The 16,685-nt window shown below is 41.6% G+C and overlaps 1 protein-coding gene across 4 annotated transcripts in view; it reads left to right on the forward strand.

Moving 5' to 3' along the window:
• map3k22 (mitogen-activated protein kinase kinase kinase 22) overlaps window positions 1-16,685 on the forward strand; it is a 159,834-nt gene continuing 143,149 nt past the window's right edge. For all 4 annotated transcript variants that reach the window (XM_078540920.1, XM_078540922.1, XM_078540921.1 and 1 more), the window contains exon 1: window positions 1-58. The gene's annotated coding sequence lies outside the window, so the exon portion shown is untranslated. The remainder of the gene's footprint in view (window positions 59-16,685) is intronic.

Below are 16,685 nucleotides of genomic sequence, written 5' to 3' on the forward strand. Positions count from 1 at the left end.
GAGAGAAAAAATTCCACAGCAGAAACCACGACGATCAAATTGAGCTGGAGACTTTAAGGTAAAAATTTGTTTTTTGATACCTCTAAAAGCTTTTTTTTCTGTGTACATAAATGTTCTTCAAATTGGAAACATTGGGGTGCAAACTGCAGTTCCTTTTTTTTTTACATAAAATGTTGCAGAAGTGTCGAGCTGTTTCTGTTTTGCAACCTTCCTAATTTGTCCAGGAAGTAAGCAATTGCTCGTGTTTTTTTGTCGTGTTCGGCTACTTTTAAACATAAAAAAAACCGGAAAAGCTGGACTTGCATTTTGGCGCATTTCTTCAAAAAGCGACGTGTATGTAAATATTTAAGAGAATCATTTACATTTTCAGCCAGTTTCCAGAATCTTGATGTTCAAATAGAGACTAAACAGTATGTATATGATATGCAGGTGATGCGTGTGTTTTTTTAAAGTGAAATCTTACTGGTGGAGAGCGAAATTCTGAACAGATGACATCACTAATGTCAAAGGATTGGTGCTGGAGCGGGTATATGTACCTTACAGTTGCACAAATATAAAGAAAGAAAAACTGCATTTGTATATGTTTAGGTTTTGTAGAGGAGGACAAATCGAGAGGCATTCTTATCATGCTCCTGCCTCTAGTATTACAACAATAACTTGGGAGTCATTATTGCGCATTAACATTTTTTTTTAGTCTTTATGGTATGTGCAGCTTATTTATTTATGGCATATTACAGTTTACAGTGTGCATTCCTGCAGTGGTCCCCGAGAGAGCAGTACGATTATGCTAGTTCCTTGTTGAGTTTGAAGGAATAGTATAAACAATCAACTTTGACTGAAAGCTCTATGGACAATTGTGTGCAGCCCCATTTTTTTCTTTGTGGAGTTGGGATGGTCCTTTTATCAATTTTGCATATGCACCATCAAGCCTCCTTGAAATGCTTTTGTAAAAATCTCATGCCCATCTGATTTGAACTGCCCCTGGAACACCATAACTTTGTTTTAATATGATCCTTTAGTGAGTTTAGTTGGGTGTAACTAACACAAGTTCTGCCCTGTGTTCACTGTCCCAATTGTCATTTCAATTAATTGTACTATTATTAATCAGCTTATTGTGCTATTCAATTTGAATAACTTAATACATGCTAATCTCTATGATGGAATTAAAGGTGCCAATGGTCTGACTATTAAGCAGGTAGACTGGTAGTTATACTGTGGCTGCAAACTTTGTGAACTGCACTTGAGGTGTAATTGATAGTTCTTAAGTGTAATTGATAGTTCTTAAGTGTAGTAGCAAGTTTGCTGTTGCTCAGCCTCTCCTCACTGTTGCTCTGTCCAGTTGCATAAAGTTTTGGTGTCAGCATGTTACTAAACTCTACCTTCAAACCTATGTTCCCACAAACATTTAACTTAGATTTTTTTTAAATGAAGCACTCCCCAATTTACTCAAATGGTTTGTTGTGATTTTTGTGCTGGGTAGCAGAAATTTGGAACTCTCACTCCAAAAGAGCTGTGGATGCTGGGACCTCAGGAGCTCCCAAGGCTGAGGTAGATAGAATTTTGATTGGGAGGAGTAACGAGGAAAATAGAACAGAGGTGGAAAATAGAGCTGAGGTTTAAAATCAATTGAGATCCAATTGAATGGTTCATGGACTGAGTCATATTTGTGTTCCTAATGTTGTTATGTTACTACATTTCACCTTAAACTTTCTTATTGTACTGATTCTGATGGCAAATAAAACTCCATTTTTCACTTCTCATTTTCTGGCGTTTGTGCTTTTAATAATATGTTTTCTTTCACACTCAGGAATTTCCTCTTGAAACCCCTCCACCTCATCACTTCCTGAAAACACACCTCTTTGACTAAGCTTTAGGTCCACCTAATGTTATTGTCTTTGACTCGGGATCCTTTTTTTCTCATGCCTAAAGTCTCATTATGTTATGCAACCTTAAACATGCTACATAATTTCAAGTTGTTTCTTTTGTCGCAATTTTAAGAGGTGTTTATACATTTAGGATCGAAGGAATAACATCATTGAAACTACAAATGCATGAACTTAATATGCGCTACATGTTCTTATTGCCCAAGTAATTTCTAAGTTTAAATGAGTGGATTAGAGATTACAATTGAGCAAACTGTCTGGGGGTAATTTTGATTTTGACTGCTATCAGACCAGCCACATGTAATACATCTCCCCTGATTTTTTATTCTGTTCACTTCAGTGGAGTATTCAGTATCATGAAGAAATGGACTTCAGCGACCATAAGCCATTTTTTTTCCATGTTTTTCTATGTTTTTTTCTATGACATGGCTGCTCATGTATGAATTTCCCTGAAAGATACATAAACAGCTTACATACACTGGCAGACATTTAAATAACAAATCTTGGACTGAACGTTTCAGTCTCGACTTGCACATTTGCTTTACACTCCATAAGGCATAGACTCACGCTAATTCAGTTGGTCACCCACTAGTACCTTGGCCATGTAGCTTTTCATCATGCTAGACCTAAAAAGTGGCCATTGGACCACAGAAGGCATCATGGCTGAACCTGACCTTGATCTTGTCTGATATCCAGAATTATGCACTTCCCAGTGGGAATAGACACATTGTGGTCTGGACGGAGGACACTGGCAGACTTTTTTGGCTCCTTAGTAAGGGACACTGAAGCAAATATGCTGACACTGATCAGTAAGAAGGAATTGTCCTGGTCACCAGAAGCTTTAGTGGTGATGGGCATTCTCGTGGCGGAGTCATTCAATTGTGCTGTGTTAGACAGTGGGTGTACGTCCACAGTATGTGCAGTGGATTGGTTAAGGTGCTACTTGGATTCTCTAAGTAGTAAAAACCCAAAGTAAGGAATATGAAAATGTTATTTAATTCAGCTTTGGGGACAATAACACGTTAAAATCACCTAATGAGTGTGGTGGTCCCGTGTAACATAGCCAGAGTAATCCATTATCAGCACAGGTGTGGTATCCATTGAAATACCCTTAGTATTGAGTAAGCCATTTATGAAAAAGGCTCAATGAAATTAGATATGGAACACGATAAAGCAATTGTTTTTGGGAAATCTGTAGATTTAGAGTTCACGCAATCGGAACATTATTGTATCCCTTTAACGAGACCTAACATTTCAAATCACGGTATTAATGAAGTGCTGATGACATCAGGGGGTACGAGTTTAAAGGAAAAAAGGCAAATTGTTTTAACTACATTGGCAGTTTTCCCATCCATCTTGTCATAGGCTAAAGATTCTACTAAAGGATTCCGGGGTAATGAATGATGAATATACTAAATTTGTAGAAGAGATTAGTGAGAAATACGATATATGTACAAAATGTAAAAGGATGTCATCACGGCCCGTAGTGTGTCTCCCATTAGCAAGAGACTTTAATCAAGTTGTAGCAATGGACTTGAAGGTATGGAATAAGGAAAAAATGTTTTTCCCTTGCACTTCATGGACATGGCAACCAGTCAGTAATACATAGTAAGGCAAAAAGGCAATTGTGAACAAGATATTGGAAGAATGGATAGGAAGTGGATTGGGAACACCAGTTAAATTCCTAACTGGCAGTGGTGTGGTATTTGCCAATGATGAATTTAAAAGTATGTGTGAAAATACGAACATCGTAGCAAAGAACACAGCAGCAGAAAGTTCCTTCAGTAATGGAATTTGTGAAAGAAATCACGCAGTAATTGATATGCTTCACAAAACCTTAGTTTACAGCTCGGTTGGTCAGCTGACGTCTAACCTGGCGTGCAGTCCATGCAAAGAATACGTTTCAAATGGTTGGGGCTACAGTCCCTTTCTGTTTTAGTTTATGGGAGAAACCCAAAAATATCTTCGGTGATGTGGGATCATCCCCCAGCCTTGGAAGGTAATTTGATTAGTTCAACCATTTCTGAGTATTTGAATGTCCTGCGTGCAAGGCGAAAGACATTCATCAAGACTGAGCTTTCGGAGAAAGTTCAGTGAGCCTCACGGCACTGCACAAGGCAACCAGAAATACAGTTTAATCCAGGGAACATGGTATATTACAAAAGAGAAGGGCTGAAAGAATGGAAAGGACTTGGTAAGGCTATAGGCAGTGATGGGACAACAGTAATTTTACAACAATGAGAATCAAACTGTTAGGGTACATGTTACGACCCGGCAGATGACATGCGCCAGGCTGATCGAATCCACAAGGGCAACTTGATTTGGCTATCACAACGGTTTTGCAATTTGTATTTATTTCAAGATGCGTGCCCTGAATTCATTAGTAATAAGTCCACCAAGACTTTAGAGATTTTTTTTAGAAAACTGAATTAAACATTTATTAACAAAAGAAAAGATTTCAAGCACATACATAAATCTACAAATTGCTACTATAATAACTCCTAAAACCGCTAATTAATCTGGCTTCCAGTTACATTTGCGTTAAGGTAACGGTAAAAAAAAGACATAAACAGATCCAGGCAAGTCAACATAATACCCTGGGTAGTAGAATTCAAAGTGGCTTTCCCCAGCTTCGGTTTCTGTAGATAGCAAGCTTAATGCACAAATACTGGAGGCTTTTGGTAGTCCTTACAATGCCTTCCCTGACACACAGTCTCATTCTCCTTTATACATGTTTCTCCCTTTTAATGTAAATCCCATTGTTCCCATATGTCTTTGGAACTTTACCTTTCTCATAATATAAATCTTTTCATAGTGCTAATATTATCAGTAACCTTTGTGAAAAATAAACACACTGCTTAGCCTAGCTTCCCTGGCCAGGTGTAACACCCTACCATCTCTTTGAAACTCAAACTACCCTGATTTGTCCAAAAATGCAAATTCCCCTCACCTCACATTTTAAGTGTTCAGCCATGTTTATGTATTTAGCATTTCAAACCTAGCTTCTTTTGATGAATCAAAGCCTCCAGACCAGCTGTCTCCAATTCAATTAAATCCCCCACACACGCACAGAAACTACCCAAACCTCCACCCCCCCCCAATTAACATACTTTTACAATCAATCACAATAATATTATGAGAGTTATTTTCATGACAGTTCATTCCTCGAAGGTAATTGGCACTGATCATACATTTACAGAATCTGAACAGGGAAAAGAAAGTGAAAGGGCATCATGCACTTCACATATACATATGGCATTACAATAGAGAGAGGAATGACTGAATATGAACAAAGTGACATTGAAGCATGGGATAAGGCTATTTATCCCAAAGGACAACTACTCAAAGTTATCACCAGAGTAACATATATGCCAGTAGGGGCCAGTGTGTGGAGGGATGCCACTATTACAGGGAGAGCAGAAAAAGCCTCTGGCAAATAGAAACATTGGCTGAATGTGCAAGATGAGGACAGGAGGTAAGACCCATGGATTGGCAAAATGAGGTAAAGATGTGGAAGGCCAGAAAATGCAGTGTGAGTTCTAAAAGTGGGTTGCAAAGTGGTCATGGCCCTTGGAAAATATCACGGACTTGCAAAAGGGACTCTGACCGTAGAAGGGAGAGATTGTGTAGCAGTTGTCCAGAAGAGAGGAGGATGAGTAAAGGTCGAAGTTTGGCAACAACAAGAACCATAAAACAGGCTTGATTGAAAAGTTTTAGCAGCTACTAACAAAGTAGAAGATAAATTGATAAGGGGTACCAAAGGAAAAGAGTTGGGAAGCTGCAAAGAACTTGATGTATTCACTGAAACACCAGACAGAGGACGGCCAGACCTATCTCACAGGTGGATATGCATAGAAAAAGTCCTCCCTGGTGGCACATGTAAGGCTAAAGCTAGACTGGTAGCTCGGAGTTCCAAAGAAAGGTGATCAAGATGTCAAGGTGGATTCTCCCACTGCAGGAAAAGTGAGCTTGAAGATTTTCTAAGCTCTTTAAGCAACATATTCCTCACTATGTAAATCAATTGATGTAAAAGCTGCATTTCTGCTGCTACTGGTGTTGATGGTGGAGGGAGCGAACCACAACCATTTCCTGTGTGCTTGGTATGATTCCAACCAGTAGAGAGTTTTCTTCCTGATTCCCATTGACTTCAATTTTTCCAGGGCTTCTTGATGCCACACTTGGTCAAATGCTGCTTTTATGTCAAGGGCAGTCACTTTCACCTCTGGAATTCAGTTCTTTTGTCCATGTTTGGACAAAGGCTGTAATGAAGTGAGGAGCTGTGTGATCTGTGGACTCCAGACTGAGCATCAGTAAGCAGGTTATTGCTGAGTAAGTGCTGCTTGATAGCACTGTTGATGACACCTTCTATTATTTTCCTGATGATCAAGAGGACACTGCTGGGGCGATAATTGGCTGGATTGAAATTGTCATGCTTTTTGTGGACAGGACATATTTGGGCAATTTTCCACACTGTTGGGGAGCTGCCAGTGGTGTAGCTGTACTGGAACAGCGTGGTTTGGGGTGTAGCTGATTCTGGAGCACAAGTACTATTACCGGGTTGTTGTCAGGCCCCATAGCCTTTGGAGTATCCAATACCTTCAGACATTCTTGATATCATGTGGAGTGAATCGAATTTGTTGAAGATTAGCATCTGTGATGTTGGAGACTTCAGGAGGTGGCCCTGATAGATCAGTTACTTGACATTTCTGGCTGAAGATGGTTGCAAATGCTTCAGCCTTGTCTTTTGCACTAATGTGCTGAGCTCCTTCATCATTGAGGAGGCTGAATGCTGATGTTTTTTGTTTTTCTTTCCCTCCTCCTGTTTGTTGTTTAATTGTCCACCACCATTCACGACTGGCTGTGGCAGGACTGCAGAGCTTAGATCTTATCCGTTGGCTGGGGGATCGCATATCTCTGTCTGTCGTATATTTCTCCTGCTGTTTGGCATGCAAGTTGTCCTGTTTTGTAGCTTCACCAGGTTGACACCTCATTATTAGGTTATGCCTGGTGCTGCTCCCGGCATGTCCTCCTGCACTTTTCATTGAACAAGGGTGGATCCCCCGGCTTGATGGTAATGGTAGCGGGAGGGATATGTATTGTAGGGATTCTAGATCCTGAGGGGTATGTACAGGGTAAATAGTGAGAAACTGTTCCCGCTCAAGGGAGCATCAAGAACTACAGGGCACAGATACAAAACAAAGGAGCAAAAGTGATGTGAGGAAAAATTCTTTCACCCAGAGGTTCGCTGGAGTCTGGAACGAACTTCTTGAGAGGGCAATGGAGGCAGGTTCGATCAAGGCGTTCAGAAAGAAATCGATGGCTCTTTGAAAAGTGTGCAAGGTTGTGGGAATAAGGCAGGGAAGTGGGACTAGATAGCATGCTCTTTCAGACAGCTAGAGCAGACTTGATGGGCCGAATGGCCTCCTTCTGCACTGTAAAGGTTCTGTGATTCTATGCCAGACCACGATGTTACAGATTGTGATTGAGTACAATTCTGCTGCTGATGGTTCACAGTGTCTCATGAATGCCCAGTTTTGAGTTGATAGATCTGTTTGAAACCTAGCCCATTTAGCAGGGTGGTAGTGCCGCACAAAATGATGGACAGTCTGCTCAGTGTGAAGAATGGACTTTGTCTTCATTTGTGACAGATAGATTGGTGAGAACAGTGTCTAGTAGATTTTTCTCTCCTGTTGATTCCCTCACCAACTGCTGCTGGCCCAGTCTGGCAGATATGTCCTTCAGGCCCCAGCAAGTTCGGTCAACAGTGGCACAACCAAGCCACTCTCAGTGATAGTGATAGAATTGAAGCCCCGCACCCAGAGTACATTCTGTGCTCTTATCATCCTCAGTGCTTCCTCAAAGTGGTGTTCAACATGGAGGAGCATTGATTCACTAGCTGAGGGAGGGTGGGTGGTAGGTGGTAATCAGTAGGAGCTTTCTGTGCCCATGTTTGACCTAATGCTATGAGACTTCTTGGGGTCCAGAGTCAATGCTGAGGTAACGCTTCCTGACTCTGCTGCTGCCTCTGCTGGGTCTGTCCTGCTGGTGGGACAGGACATACCCAGGAATGGTGATGGTGGTCTATGGTATATGGGCTGTAAGGTATGATTCAGTGAGTATGACTATGTCGACCTATTGCTTGACTAGCCTGTGGGACAGTCTTCCCAATTTTGGTACAAACCCTCAGATCTTAGCAAGGAGGACTTTGCAGAGTTGACAGGACTGGGTATGTTTTCGTTACTGGTGCCTAAGTCGATGCCAAGTGGTCGGTCTGGTTTTATTCCTTTTTGACTTTTTTGTAATGGTTTGGTACAATTGAATGGCTTGCTAGGCCATTTCAGAGGGCAATTATGAGTCAGCCTCATTGCTGTGGGTCTTGAGTCACATGTAGGCCAGACCAAGTAACGAAGGCAGATTTGCTCTGCTAAAGGACATTAGTGACCCAGATGGCAATTTTCCTCTGGTACATCACAAACTGGCCATCATTCATGTGCAAGTCTTAAAAATGAAGTGACCTAAGGCTGCTTGACCTCCAGAAGCACGACAACCAAGCTTGATCGTATCCTTATCCTTACACAAACTTGTACCATGTTGGTTGTCCCTTGATTCAAGGTCGATGTCTACTCTGCATCATGAGTTTCAACCATGGGCCTTCATGTGGCTGAACAAGCTGATCTCAGCCCAAAGAGCTTTGAGCACATGAGACAGGATGCCCCACAGGGTACTGAGATCTGGAGTGCGGGACTTGTTTAATTTTCTTTCCTTTCTGCTGCCGCTCTGCCTCATTGTTAAGACGTTGCGGTTCAAAGGGTGATGCAGCTTGATGGACAAGTTGTCACTATTTTGAACGATTGGTAGCAAGCTCCTCCCAGTCATTAATGTCAACGCTGCTGCACTTCAAGGAGAGCTTCAGAGTCTCTTTGAAGTGTTTTCTTTGTCCTCCCCAGAACACTGGCTATTTGAGAGTTGAGAAAATAGCACCTAGTGGGGAAGGGGGAAATGCTTTTCAGCCATCCGGAAACAGCGTCCAGCCCATCAAAGTTGATTTTTTTCAGGAGTTTTGCCTAAATGCTTGTAAAATGGCTTCAAGAGGGACATTTGTTTGATGGTCCTCCCATTGAATCAGAGGATGCGGCAAATGCTTTGATGAAATTTCTCTGGTGCCTTTTAGGAGAGGGATGATTAGGAGAGTCCTAGGATGATTTTCCCACCACATTCTAGAGCCTCTTGACACATCTCTGACACTGCTCTAACTGAGCTCAGTTTACTCCGAACTGACCAGGAATTGACCGTGAGATCAGCTTAGCTGTTCACTGAATCACCTTGATGAACCATTGGGAGAAACTGTAGGAGCTAATTTCTTCTGTGTTTTACTTAAATTAATAAAATTCTGCCTGATGTTCAGAGGTATACAAATTTTGTAACTATGGGTACTGCAGCTGGACAAAAGAAATGTATGAGTCAGACCAGAGTATGCAGAGAACCCTTGGGAATAAGTATGATGTCATTGTTTTGGCCACATGTAACCCACTTTGAACCTTTTTTGACTGTGGACAATAGGGGAATTCCAAGAAACAGAGGAAGAACAAGGGAGTTCAGTGGACAGTGCTGTAAATCTGATGATCACATCAGCTGACCAAGTGAAAGTCTAGAAGGAACTGCAGAATTATTGCACGAGTATTTAGTGCATTCAAAAGTCATTCCTTCCTCTACTCCTTTTAAGCAGAGACACTGAACTGTTAAATAGGTTAAAGAATTCATACCATTGTAACAATTTATAGACTTGATCTTTGGGATTGGTGGAACACAGTGCAACTGCAAAAGAAATAACAGACTGGCAATTACACAGCACCTTTTATGATATGCTAAAGTCTTTTACAGCCAATGAAGTTCTTTTGAAATGTAGTTGCTGTTGCAGTATAGGAAACACAGCAAGTCATTTAACGCACTGCAAGGTCCCACAAATATCAATGAGATAATGATCAGATAATTGATAATCGTTGAGGGATAATTAATGGCACATGGTCTTCTTCGAAATAGTGCCATGGTTTTTTTTATTCATCTGGAAGCAGTTTAATGACTGAACTGAAAGACGGCACCTCTGGCAGTGCAGCATTACCTCAATATTGCACTGGAATGGATTGCCTTCTCAAGTCTTTGGAGTGGAACTTGAACCCATTGCCTTCTGACGCAAAGTTAAGAGTTGTATCATTGAATCAATGCTGACAGCTGGCTTCAGCTTCACACAAGCACTAAATTGGCACTGTGAACAACGACTGAAAAGCCAACCTGATTGTAGAGAGTGAGATTCCCAGTGTTTTGGTTTGGCAGCACCTTGAGTGTATGTAAATCCAGTGCAGAGTTGAAAGTGGTTTTGGAAAGGGGTTGACAATGTCTCCTAATCATTTTCTAAACATTTAATTTTTGGAACATTGAGAGAGTACTTAGCCAAAGTCTATATCTAGCCATGTGCACAGTTCTCCTGGGTGAGGCAGATTATAGGCCCAGTGAAGCAGGAGTTTGTCAATTTGAACACAGTTCTAGCTGGCATAAATCTAAACCAGTTTCAGACTGGTAGCTGCAGTGCAAATGTATCTTTGATGACATCTTTTATATTAAGAAAACATAACAAAATGGCATATAACGTTGTGCAAGCTATGACTTTGGTGGCTTTGTAACAGGGTAGCAGGGTGGACAAGGTAATAGTGGGTGTTGTGCAATGAACTTTGCTTCACCACGTGCTGAAAATTATCAGATTTTTTGGCCATGGTAAAGTATTCGGGAAATGTTAGGGTTTTTTTTTGCATTTGATACAGGCAGTAATACAGGTAAACATGCTGATTGGACTGTACAAGTTTAGAGCTCGGAAGGAGGCCATTTGGCCTATCACATCTGTTCCAGCTCTTGGCTAGAACAATCTAAATTAATCTCGCTGCCACCCAATAAATGTATTTTACTAAAGCGCTTCTTGAACCCTTAGTCTTTGAAATTACAGAGAGATATTAGGTTACAGCATGTGTTGTATGAAATTCCTTAGCTTGCTATTTTAACGGTAGCATTAATAAGTTTAAACGTTTTAGCATCTCCATTTAAATCACACAAACATGTTAAGCATTCATTTAATATCTCACAGCATAATTTGAAGGTATTTAAGTCTATGTACAAGTTTATTTGATGCAACCATGGGCTGTTTTTTTTAGCACCCCTGCTGATGAATTTGAAGTTGGGGGGGCTTGTTAAATCCAGCAGGCAGTCTCCCAACTTCCTACTCGCCTGCTCTTTCCCCATTTCAGTTATACCAGCAGCAGGGGTGGTGTCAATTGGTCTGCCCACCAATGGGCCAATTCAAGCCTTTAAGTCTGCATTTAATGCCCACTTAAGGGCCACATCCTGCCACCGCTGTGATTTAACCAGTGGCAGTAGAGGCCCATGCCAAGAGCCCAACCCAGCAGGTTTCACTGCACGGGCTGGTGGTGGGGAGGGGTGGGGTCCCTCCATAACAGGCCCCCTAGACCCATCAGAAAGCCCCCCAAGATCTTATGCCCCCTCGGGTTTCTCTTCCCCCATGGCCCCTCAAACGCTAACCCCTTGCTTCCCTTGTCAAGGCCAGCCAGCTTGTCACCCGGCTTCACCAAAGCATTTACCAAATCCTGACCCAACACCACGCGTCTCTGTCCTGAAGTGAGTGGCCGGCAGCTCTCTGAGGCGGGACTTCCTGATCCAGAAGGGCGGAGACCCCGCCTCAAGTCCATTAATAGGCAGGCTGTTAAATGGTTGAGGTTTTATCCAGAGGGGTAGGGAATTTGTGCCTTGTATAATTCAGCCCCATGTTAGACTCTAGTTTGCTGTGTTTTTATTTGTCAGTCTGAGCCTGAGGCTGAACCAGAGGCTTCACAACCTTAGTGTCATATATTAACTGAAGATGAACTTCTGACCATATATCTACACTATCACCAAGACTGCCAATTTCTACCTTTGTAGCATTGGCCGACTCTGCCCCTGCCTCAGCTCACCTGTTGGGGAATCCCTTGTGTATTCCTTTATCATCTCTGGACTTGACTATTCCAATGCAATTGTGCCCAACCTCCCATGTTCCACCCATCGTAATTGTGAAGTCATCTGAATTTTGATGTTGATATCTTGACTTGCACCAGGTCCTCTTTGCCCATTACCCCTCTGCTCACTGACCTAGATTGGCTCCCAGTCAAGCATCGGCTCAATTTTAAGTTTCTCATCCTTGTTTCAAATCTCTCCATGGCCTCACCCCATTCTTACCTCTGTAATCTCTGAGACATTCTGGCTTCATCCAAATTAATCAAAGAGGGTGTTGGTGCAATGGTTAGAGACGACCTTGGTTCAGGAGATCAGGATATAGAATCGGTTTGGGTGGAGATGAGGAATAATAGGGGAAAGAAGTCACCGGTGGAAGTGGCTGATAGGACCCCTAACAGTAGCCACAGTGTAGGACAAAGTATTCGAGAGAAAATATTGTGTGCTTGTGATAAAGGAACAGCAATAATCGTGGGTGATTTTAATCTACGTATAAACTGGAAAAATCAGATTGGCAGTAGTAGCCTGGATGAGGAGTTGTTAGAATGCTTTCGAGAGAGTTTCTTAGAGCAGCATGTTCTGGAACCAACCAGAGAGCAGGTTATGCTGGATTTGGCATTGTATAACGTGACAGGATTAATTAATGACCTCAGAGTAAAGGCACTCCTAGGTAACAGCGACCACAATATGATTGAATTTTACATCCAGTTTGAAAGGGAGAAGAGTGGGTCTAAGACTAGTATTTTAAACTTAAATAAGGGCAACTATGTGGGCATGAAAGCTGAGCTAGCTGAAGTGAACTGGGGGAACTAGGCTAGAGGATTGATCAATAGAGAAGCAGTGGCAGACATTTAAGGGGATATTTCAGAGTATTCAGAATAAGTACGTTCCTACTATAAAGAAAAATTCTAAGGGGAGGATCCTCCATCCGTGGTTAACTAAAGATGTTAAGGAAAGCATCAAACTTAAGGAAAAAGCATACAACTCCACAAAGATGAGTGGCAGGACAGATGATTGGACAGAATATAAAGAATGGCAGAGAATGACTAAAAGGTAAATCAGGAGTAAGAAATTAGAGTATGGAAGGAAGCTAGCTAGAAATGTAAAAATGGATAGCAAGAGTTTCTACAGGTACTTATAAAGGAAAAGAGTAAGTAAAGTGAGTGTTGGTCCTCTAGAGAGTGAGAATGAGGAGTTAACAGTAGATAATAAGGAAATGGCAGAAGAAATGAACAAATATTTTGCTTCTGTGTTCACTATAGAGGATACAAAAAAACATTCCAGTGATAGCTGCAAATCAGGAGGTGAACAGGAGAATGGAACTTAGTGAAATTGAAATCACTAGGGAAACGGTACTGAGCAAATTGATGGAGCTGCAGACTGGCAAGCCTCCAGGTCCCAATGGACTATATCCTAGAGGCTTAAAAGAGGTGGCTAATGAGTAGTCGATGCATTAGATTAATTTTCCAAAATTCGCTAGATTCTGAAAGGTTCCATCAGATTAGAAAGTAGCAAGTATAACCCTTATATTCGAGGGAGGGAGGCAGAAAACAGGAAACTATAGGCCAGCCAGCTTGACGTCTGTCATGGGGAAGTTATTAGAATCGATCATTAAGGAGGTTATAGCTGGGCACTTAGAAGAGCTCAAGGCAATTGGGAAGAGTCAACATGGTTTTGTGAAAGGAAAATCATGTTTAACCAATTTATTTGAGTTTTTTGAGGGAGTGACATGCGCAGTGGATAAAGGGCAGCCTTTATCCACTGCGCATGTTTATCCAAGTACGCACTGTACTTGGAATTCCAGAATGCATTTGATAGGGTGCCACATCAAAGATTATTATGGAAAATAAAAGCACATGGCGTAGCTGGTAACATATTAGCATGGATAGAAGATTGACTGGCTGGCAGAAAGCAGAGAGTATGCATAAATGGGTCTTTTTCTGATTGGTAGGATGTGATGAATGGCATCCCACAGGGGTCTGTACTGGGGCCTCAACTTTTTATGATTTATATCAATGACTTGGATGAGGGGAGTGAAGAGATGGTAGCTAAATTTGCAGATGACACAAAGATAGGTAGGAAAGTATGTTGTGAAGAGGACATGTGGTGGTTGCGGATGGATAGGTTGAGTGAGTGGGCAAAGATCTGGCAAATGGAGTTTAATGTGGGAAAATGTGAAGTTGTTCACTTTGGAAAGAAGAACAAAAAAGCAGGGTACTACTTAAATGGAGAATGGCTACATAATTCTGAGGTGCAGAGGGGTCTAGGTGTTCTAGTACATGAGTCACTAAAAGTTAATATGCAGGTACAGCAAGTAATTAAGAAGGCTAATGGAATGCTATCCTTTATTACGAGAGGGATTGAACATAACATAAAAGCAAAGATGTTATGCTTCAGTTATACAGGGCATTGGTGAGTCCGCATCTTGAATACTGTGTGCAGTTTTGGTCTCCTTATTTAAGAAAGGATGTAAATGCATTGGAGGTGTTCAAAGGAGGTTTACTAGGTTGATACCTTGAATGAGCGGGTTGCTTTATGAGGAAAGGTTGGACAGACTGGGCTTGGTTTCCATTGGAGTTTAGAAGAGTGAGGGGTGACTTGATTGAAGTATACAAGATCCTGAACGGCCTTGACAAGGTGGATGTGGAAAGGATGTTTCCTCTTGTGGGTGAGTCCAGAACTAGGGGACACTGTTTTAAAATTAGGGGTTGCCCTTTTAGGACAGAGATGAGGAGAATTTTTTTTCTCTGAGGGTTGTGCAAATTTGGAATTCTCTGCCTCAGAAGGTGGTGGAGGTGGGGTCCTTGAATATTTTTAAGGCAGAGGTAGATAGATTCTTGTTAGGCAAGGGAATCAAAGGCTATTGGGGTTTGACGAGAACGTGGAAATCAAAACACAAGCAGATCAGCCATGATCTTATTGAATGGCGGAGCAAGCTCGAGTGGCCAAATGATCTATTCCTGTTCCTATTCCTTACGTTCTTATGTTAAATATTGCATCTTGAGCATCCCCGATATTAATTGCTCCACCATTGGTGGCTGAGTCCTCAGCTACTGCAGTCCTAAGCTCTACAAATTCCCTCCTAAACCTCTCTACCTCCCTGCCTGTTTACCTCCCTTTCCTCCTTCAAGACTCTACAGCCTACAGCCCTAACATCTCCTTTTGCAGGCTGGTATATCACCCCTGCAAAACACTTTGGAACATCTTGTCACCTAAGGAGGTGCTACATAAATACAAGAAGTTGCTACTGAAAAATTAACGATCTTCAGCAGAAGTTGTATTAGCTGGTAATGCAAAATCAGCTGGCCCAGAAAGGTGAGAGTTATTAGCAGCCTATAAATTACTGCAATTCCAGAGAATTGCAAGATCACTAGTGGAAATACCAGGTCGCAGCCAATTCTGAGAGAGAAACTTTGGAGAATGAGAACCTGTTGTTTTAATAAACAGTGCAAATGTTTCAATAAGAAGTACGAGGACTTATATAAAGCCATTTAGCTACTGCTAAGAAATGTGTTCTTTTTATAACTGCCCCGGTTTCGTGACAGGCCATCCCTTTGCTGGATCCACTGATGCCTGAGCAAAGTACATCTTCATTTTGTGAGGAGTAGGAATATTTGTGTTCACTGATGCATTAATGGAATTTGTGCTGTGAGCAAATGTATTGCTGTTTACCTCAAACACAAGAAACTGTGGCAACCTGTTTGCGGCAGTTTACTGACTAATTTCAATGATGGATTCATCCTAAATGATATCCCACTTCTTACTATCAGAGTTACCTAGGCAATGCCTTAAAGGTGTTTACTCTAGTGATCTTGTTGATTTCTGGCTGCCAGCAATTGGAGTTACCTGAGCAACAGTCTGCTAAATATTGTTAATTGCAAGCTACTGAATAGCATCTTCACTAAATAAACTGCAGTAGTTCAAGCAAAAGACCCTCCAGCACCTTGTCATAGAATCATATAGCACAGAAAGGCCATTTGGCCCACAGTGTGGAATATACTGGAATTCTCTTTTGATCTTTACTATTGAATCTGCTTCCATCACCATTTCAGGCAGTGCATTGCAGATCATAACAACTCTCTGCATAAAAAAATTCTGCTCAACATATCCCCCACCCTCCAGGTCCTTTTACCAATTATCTAGAAAACATCCCTAGGGCTGAATTTTACGTGAGGGGTGAGATCCCAGCCCCTAGTATGAAAGTTGTGGATGAGCCTGCCTCCACTTGGCTGGCAGAAAAAAAGAGTCTAAACTAGGAGGTATAAATTAGAATATTCAATTCATTGCAAAAACATGTTCAGAAAATTAAGCAAAGAGAGATAAGTTTTTTCCTTTATGGCTTTATTCCTTTCGTTCTATAAATGGTGGTATGAGGACATACCTTGATGCCCCCCATTAATATAAAGCGCTGCTGGGAATCCTTTGGGGGAGAAAGAAACCGAGAGAGATGATGTGGGTTGGGATGAGGACAAGGGGAGGTAATTATAGTAGGAAGACACCTGTGTGGAGTGTATGCATAGGTCTGCTGGGCCAGATTGCATAATTCTCCAATGTTAGATGTCTGTAAGTAAGCTCGAAACTGATTGGAGCCTGGACTTGCTTGCTCTGTAGGAATCAGGCATTCACTGTATATTAGATTTAGTTACAGAGCCAGTGGAGAACTTGCATCAATTTAATAACCAGTCCTGTTACTATAATTAGAGGGTAACATTTTACCACCTTCTCCTACAATCCCCACTCTCTGGTGGTTTG

The sequence above is a fragment of the Cetorhinus maximus genome, chromosome 4 (genome assembly GCF_964194155.1).
Source record: "Cetorhinus maximus chromosome 4, sCetMax3.hap1.1, whole genome shotgun sequence".
In the NCBI taxonomy this organism is placed as follows: domain Eukaryota; kingdom Metazoa; phylum Chordata; class Chondrichthyes; order Lamniformes; family Cetorhinidae; genus Cetorhinus; species Cetorhinus maximus.